Raw genomic sequence first — 8,372 nt, forward strand, 5'->3', positions numbered from 1 at the left:
TATGTTGCCTAAGAAGTCTATTGTACGAACGATCCAAATTAAACCTCACGCCACCATGGCGATTTAGTGAACCGCCACAGCTACCAGCAAAAAAAATTGTTCGCTGACGAAGCCTCTTGGATAAGAAGTCCGACACCTTCAAAGAAGTACAGATGACGGCTGAAGAAACCTTCTCATCAACTTGTGGGTCAGAAAAGACCGAGTTTGGCTTCTGGGTAATAACGATAACAAAAACAATCATGAGTCTTTTCTATTTAAATGTTCCGTTTGTCATTTTTACCTTGCTGACCAAGCTTTCGACGCTCCTCTGCTGCTCTTCCAACTCACTTTTCGGGGATTTTCTTCTCTCTATTATCACCGTGTCGACCTAAAGCTCATTCCGCAAATGAAAATGACATTTCATAGCTGGCTTTTGTCAGCGACCACCCCTCGCCTCACTCACACACCCCCTTTTTTAGCGCATTACAATTCAACAATGACTCATTCCTGAAAGTCAGTCAGGATTATTGCGCGATACTTTTTTTTACTGCACAAGTCAAATATGGATGAAACTTAGAGTGTAAGGCCTTTACGTTGCTGTTGTATAACTACACAAAAAAGACAATGCAAGTGATACCTTGGCTTATGAACTTCATTGGTTCCCAGAAAGTGTGTGTAAGGCAAAAAGTGTATATTCCAAACATTAATTTCCCATAGGAGACCATTAAAATGAGAATAATCCGTTCCTAGGTGCCAATGAAACATAATTTTCTACGAAATAAGCCTTAAAACTACACAAAATATACCTTACTTTATGTATAATAAACGTGCTTTTGCATTGTAATCACAGAAATAAACTGTACTGTATAATAAAGTGGTTTTATTTACCTTTGTGATGGTCGTCTTCAAAGTCAGCTTTATTGTCAAATATGCTAATATGCATGACATATAGCACAGATGAAATTACTGTCCTCTCTGACCAGGCGTGCAAGGCACTTAGAATGACTTTAACAAACATAATAAACACGAAAACGCCAATTGCCCGAGAGAGAGAGGGGAGTCGCTTCGTGTTCACACGCCCAAAAAAAAAAAAAAAAAACCCAAAAATAACAAATAATATGACGACACAGAGAGATCACTTGGTGATATCCGAGTGAAGTTGCCGTGCTTTCTCAGCAATAATACCCTCACTCACACTGTCCCCTGCTAGCTGATTTTTGTTAATCCAAATCAGCAGAAGTTTTTTACCCGCTTCTATTGCTTGAGACCGTTGCTTAGACAACATAGAAACACCCTTAGCCACACGTAGCAATGGTCGACTTAGCATACTGGGACTGGGTCGCTAAGTCACACAAACGCACACCTCGTTCGTGTTTCTCGATTATCCCCTTCTTCTTCTCGACCGTAACTTTGTTTTGTGTCTTTTTTGGCTTAACACTAGCCTGTGGTGGGGTCTTTTTCGGTCCCAGAAAAGCAAAAGTACTCCATTCGATAACAAACCAAGTCTGCACTCAAAGAAAGTGGGGTGTGGAAAACTAGTCCGCCAGCCATTGTGGCGCTCCATATGTTTCCCGAAAACTACAGTGATACCTCGGTTTACGAACCCCTTGGCTTATGAACTTTTCGGTTTACGAACGTTAAATTTATGAAAATTTCACCTTGGCATACAAACTTTTTTTGGGATACACACGGAGCGCCACAATAAGTGATGTGTCGTTTGCGAACGAGCCCGTTCTTCGAACAACAAAATGGCAGCCGACTGTTTTTGTCCTCTATTCCCCGCCCCCAGTCTTCGGTTAAAGCCTCGTAAAATTATCCGATAAAATTATGGCAGAGAAAGCACCTACAAGGGATCATTCCTGAAGATGGTGAAAGAAGAAAGTTACGTTCCTCATCAAGCGTTTAATGCTGATGAAACCGACAATCCATTCCATCAATGACCATCACAAAGGTAAATAAAACCACTTTATTATACAGTAGTTTATTTCTTTAATTATAATACCATAGCACATTTATTATACATAGAATAATGCATATTTTGTGTAGTTTTAAGACTTAGAAAATTAGAAAGTAGAACATAATGTTTTATGGGGAACAAGGAACGGATTATTCTCATTTTAATGGTTTCCTATGGGAAATTAATTTTTGGGAGACACACTTTTCGCCTTACACACAGCAATTCGTAAGCCATATTTTTTGGCGAATCCCCCCCTCCCCCAATCGTCTTTCAATTTCGCTGCTGTAGATTGCAAATTTCCCCATTGTGGCATTTTTAAACGCTTTCTGATTCTGATCTAAATTTGCGTCTATGCTTGTCCTATTTTTTTGTGTGTTAACTGGCAACGTCTCCATGAGAAGTACTCTTCAATTAGCTCAAGCGCGGGACACGGGATGAGACACCACTTGTATATTAATTGATAGCATGTGCTTGTGAGAGCTAAGAAGGAGGGTGAAACAGCGCTTAGGTGCACTTTGCTCTCGGGCGCCTCATCATATTTCATGATTACAACCTCCTTCTCTCCAGTTCTTCTTTGCTTAACTTGCTTTCACACACACATCATGTGACTCTTAACTCATTCACCGCCATTCCCGAATTTATTCGCAAATTGCGATGAAAATGTTTCTTCAGCCGTCATCTGTACTTCTTTGAAAGTGTCGGACATTTTGCTTCTTATCCAAGAGGCTTTGTCAGCAAACATTTTTTTTGCTGGTAGTTTTGGTCCTATTTATATATCCCTACTGTCCAGACGATGGACCACTCCTGTACGACTAAGAGCTTACACACACATTCCAGAATTTCTTCGATTTTGGTTTTTTTCTCGCGGGGGTGTCGATAAAGCGCTGGTCAGACCTCCGGTAATGTTTTTTTTTTTCATTCCACGATGGGGCAGCATTTCCTTTTTTCCATGTACGCGCTTTGTTCCAGCTTCAGCTGTTGTTAAAGCGCTATATAATGTAATATGTATGTATTGCATTGTATTTTGGACGGCGGCCCTCATTTCAAGCTCATATAACTCCAGACAGAAAAAACACACACACCGGCGATAACGTCAAGTCAATATCCAGTCGTCTCATCGGAAGTCGAATAAATCAGGAGGCCGATGGTATGAAATCCGCATTGAGGGTGAATATTTCTTGATTTATTTATCTAGCTATCCGGCTATCTAGCTGGCTATCTCGCTAGCTAGCTATTTGCTATCTATTTGCTATCTAGCACCCTGGCCGGCTATATAGCTGGCTATCTATTGGCTACATAGCTATCTAGCTGGCTGGCTATCTATCTAGCTGGCTAGCTATTAGCTATCTATTGGCTAGATAGCTAGCTCTCTATCTATTTGAGTTACTTCCGGGTTGAGTGAACCCTGGCGCGTGTGGCTGCCGCTGCTCACCTACAGAACAACTGATAACAAGAGGTTGAAAAACTTCTGTTGATTTAGATGAATGAAAATCAGCTAGCAGGGGACCGTGTGAGTGAGGGTATTATCGCCAAGAAAGCACGGCAACTTCACTCATCAAGAGGCAACTACATCAACGACCATCACAAAGGTCAATCAAACGAATGTATTATACCGTACAGTTTATTTCTTTAATTACAATACAATAGCACATTTATTATACATAAAATAAGGTATATTCTGTGTCGTTTTAAGGCTTATTTCGTAGAAAATGATGTTTTATGGGGAGCTGGGAACGGATTATTCTCATTTTAATGGTTTCCTATGGGAAATTAATTTTTGGTTTACACACCTTTTACCTTACACACTCTGTCTGGGAACCAATTCAGTTCGTGAGCTGAGGTATCACCGTATTGCGTTTGCCAGGCTTAATATTGAAAATGTGTGCTTACAAATATTATTTCAGGACCAGCACTCAGCAAGGTTGCACTCCCAACGCCTTCCCACCCGATTCCTGTGCAAACGTGCCTAAGCTGTGACGACTGACTGCACGACTGACCTGATGCGACTTAGACAAACATATACAATACAATACAATACAATACACAATCTATTTCCCATTATTTCTCATCTCGTGGGGTTGTGATCATCTGCAGAGTCACACAGCGTGAATCATACACGTGTGATTGTCGGGGGTGTACGTTTTGACTCAATGCAGTGTTGCAGACGTGTGGACAACCGGAAATTGAGAAATGATCCGACCTTGTGCAAGGTCCGGGTTTTTTTTTAAGTTGGTGTAGTGTGTTTGGACTGCAGTAGGGGGAGCACTTGGTCTAACTCTAACCTGAGGTTGAGAGACAAAGTAGGCCAGCTGGCACTTTACAGCTTCCGATGTTACTCGATAGGGGATTTTACAGGGTAGATGGGTGGATGAGTGGATGGATGGATGGATGGATGGATGGATGGATGGATGGATGGATGGATGGATGGGTGGATGGGTGGATGGGTGAATGATGGATGGTTGGATGGATGGATAGTTGGATGGATGGTTGGGTGGATGGATGGGTGGATTACACGGCAAATAATGTAAGGCAGGGGTCGGGAACCTTTGGCTCACGAGCCATACATGGCTCTTTTGATGATTGCATATGGCTCGCTGATAAAACTAAATACATATTCTCGCTTTTTTCGTTTCATTTTTCTGTTGGGGCTGCAGTTGGCAGAAAGCGCAATTTTGATTGGATGACACTGGCCGTCAGTAGAAAGAGGTAAACGCCCCTTTAAATGAGCCCGACGAGTAAAAACCAAGTACATACACTTCAACTTGAATGCACCGCAGGATTCATTCGCCTTTATGGAGAGAAAAGGTTCTGATTGTAATTTGCAATGAAACAATACCATCGATGAAACAGTCGAATGTCAGTGACATTTTAACAAGCCCCATGTTAACGTTAGCATCGACATACTTCTGCGAGAAGTAGATTGCAGATAGCAAGTGTGGAAGCTAATGAGCCGTGTGCAGGCTAACTAGCAGTAACTTCGCGTATGGACCAAGTTGACTTTCATTCCGATCGTTTGGCTGGATTTTTACCAATCAGATACTGAAAACTTCCGGTTAAGTGAACGCTGGCGCGTGTGGCTGCCGCTGCTCACCTACAGAAAAACTGATAACAAGAGGTTACTCTTCAATTAGCTCAAGCGCGGGACACGGGATGAGACACCACTTGTATATTAATTGATAGCATGTGCTTGTGAGAGCTAAGAAGGAGGGTGAAACAGCGCTTAGGTGCACTTTGCTCTCGGGCGCCTCATCATATTTCATGATTACAACCTCCTTCTCTCCAGTTCTTCTTTGCTTAACTTGCTTTCACACACACATCATGTGACTCTTAACTCATTCACCGCCATTCCCGAATTTATTCGCAAATTGCGATGAAAATGTTTCTTCAGCCGTCATCTGTACTTCTTTGAAAGTGTCGGACATTTTGCTTCTTATCCAAGAGGCTTTGTCAGCAAACATTTTTTTTTGCTGGTAGTTTTGGCCCTATTTATATATCCCTACTGTCCAGACGATGGACCACTCCTGTACGACTAAGAGCTTACACACACATTCCCGAATTTCTTCGATTTTGGTTTTTTCTCACGGGGGTGTCGATAAAGCGCTGGTCAGACCTCTGGTAATGTTTTTTTTTCATTCCACGAGGGGGCAGCATTTCCTTTTTTCCATGTACGCGCTTTGTTCCAGCTTCAGCTGTTGTTAAAGCGCTATATAATCTAATATTTATGTATTGCATTGTATTTTGGACGGCGGCCCTCATTTCAAGCTCATATAACTCCAGACAGAAAAAAACACACACACCGGCAATAAAGTCAAGTCAATATCCAGTCGTCTCATCGGAAGTCGAATAAATCAGGAGGGCAATGGTATGAAATCCGCATTGAGGGTGAATATTTCTTGATTTATTTATCTAGCTATCTGGCTATCTAGCTGGCTATCTCGCTAGCTAGCTATTTGCTATCTAGCACCCTGGCCGGCTATATAGCTGGCTATCTATTGGCTACATAGCTATCTAGCTGCCTGGCTATCTATCTAGCTGGCTAGCTATTAGCTATCTATTGGCTAGATAGCTATTATTTGAGTTACTTCCGGGTTGAGTGAACGCTGGCGCGTGTGGCTGCCGCTGCTCACCTACAGAAAAACTGATAACAAGAGGTTGAAAAACTTCTGTTGATTTAGATGAATGAAAATCAGCTTGCAGGGGACCGTGTGAGTGAGGGTATTATCGCCAAGAAAGCACGGCAACTTCATTCGGATATAATCAAGAGGCAACTACATCAACGACCATCACAAAGGTCAATCAAATGAATGTATTATACCGTACAGTTTATTTCTTTAATTACAATACAATAGCACATTTATTATACATAAAATAAGGTATATTCTGTGTCGTTTTAAGGCTTATTTCGTAGAAAATGATGTTTTATGGGGAGCTGGGAACGGATTATTCTCATTTTAATGGTTTCCTATGGGAAATTAATTTTTGGTTTACACACCTTTCACCTTACACACTCTGTCTGGGAACAATTCAGTTCGTAAGCTGAGGTATCACCGTATTGCGTTTGCCAGGCTTAATATTGAAAATGTGTGCTTCCAAATATTATTTCAGGACCAGCACTCAGCAAGGTTGCACTCCCAACGCCTTCCCACCCGATTCCTGTGCAAACGTGCCTAAGCTGTGACGACTGACTGCACGACTGACCTGATGCGACTTAGACAAACATATACAATACAATACAATACAATACACAATCTATTTCCCATTATTTCTCATCTCGTGGGGTTGTGATCATCTGCAGAGTCACACAGCGTGAATCATACACGTGTGATTGTCGGGGGTGTACGTTTTGACTCAATGCAGTGTTGCAGACGTGTGGACAACCGGAAATTGAGAAATGATCCGACCTTGTGCAAGGTCCGGGTTTTTTTTAAGTTGGTGTAATGTGTTTGGACTGCAGTAGGGGGAGCACTTGGTCTAACTCTAACCTGAGGTTGAGAGACAAAGTAGGCCAGCTGGCACTTTACAGCTTCCGATGTTACTCGATAGGGGATTTTACAGGGTAGATGGGTGGATGAGTGGATGGGTGGATGGATGGATGGATGGATGGATGGATGGGTGGATGGGTGAATGATGGATGGTTGGATGGATGGATAGTTGGATGGATGGATGGGTGGATTACACGGCAAATAATGTAAGGCAGGGGTCGGGAACCTTTGGCTCACGAGCCATACATGGCTCTTTTGATGATTGCATATGGCTCGCTGATAAAACTAAATACCTATTCTCGCTTTTTTCGTTTCATTTTTCTGTTGGGGCTGCAGTTGGCAGAAGCGCAATTTTGATTGGATGACACTGGCCGTCAGTAGAAAGAGGTAAACGCCCCTTTAAATGAGCCCGACGAGTAAAAACCAAGTACATACACTTCAACTTGAATGCACCGCAGGATTCATTCGCCTTTATGGAGAGAAAAGGTTCTGATTGTAATTTGCAATGAAACAATACCATCGATGAAACAGTCGAATGTCAGTGACATTTTAACAAGCCCCATGTTAACGTTAGCATCGACATACTTCTGCGACAAGTAGATTGCAGATAGCAAGTGTGGAAGCTAATGAGCCGTGTGCAGGCTAACTAGCAGTAACTTCGCGTATGGACCAAGTTGACTTTCATTCCGATCGTTTGGCTGGATTTTTACCAATCATGAGGAACCGAAAAACATTCATGTTAACGCTGAGTACTATCACAAAGTCATTTTAAATCATACATTCTGACATTTTGTTGAACATTGTTTCTTTATACATTCACTTAGTATCGATGAGAAGGTTTCTTCAGCCGTCATCTGTACAAATGTGAAGGTTTCGGACGTTTCGCCTCCTATCCAAGAGGCTTCGTCAGCGAACTAAAGTCTGACTGGTCGTATCGGCCCCACATCGACCAGTCAGACTTGAAAGAAGTACAGATGATGGCTGAAGAAACCTTCTCATCGATGGACCACTCCTGTACGACTGAGAGCTTACACAGACGTATTCACTTAGTATATTTTTTGTGTGTTTTTTTTTACATTTTCTTTTGATTCACCCTACCAATGAACTGTGTTTACATTTGCTTTATAAAATGAGTATTGTGGTCAAAATCCGGAGTCTCCCGATCCAAATTGTTAGACCTCACATGTATGGAAATGTATTGAGGATTCTTGCTTAAAGGACAACCGACGTCACTTTTTTTTCCTAACTGACATCAGAAAAATGTTTTATAGCATCTAAAATACCCCAAAAACGCAGTATGATATTTTTAGTCAAATGCAAAACACCAATAAAAATGACTTAAAGTGTCTAAAAAGTACTTCAATTTGAAACCGGAAGTGGCCAGTTTCAGAAGGTCCCGCCCCCAGTTCGTGGTGTCACGGCAAGACGTCTTGCATTGTTGGAGAATCAAAACA

The sequence above is a fragment of the Hippocampus bargibanti genome, linkage group LG02 (assembly GCF_051943395.1).
Source record: "Hippocampus bargibanti isolate YZ-2025 linkage group LG02, ASM5194339v1, whole genome shotgun sequence".
NCBI classification, from domain to species: Eukaryota; Metazoa; Chordata; class Actinopteri; order Syngnathiformes; family Syngnathidae; genus Hippocampus; species Hippocampus bargibanti.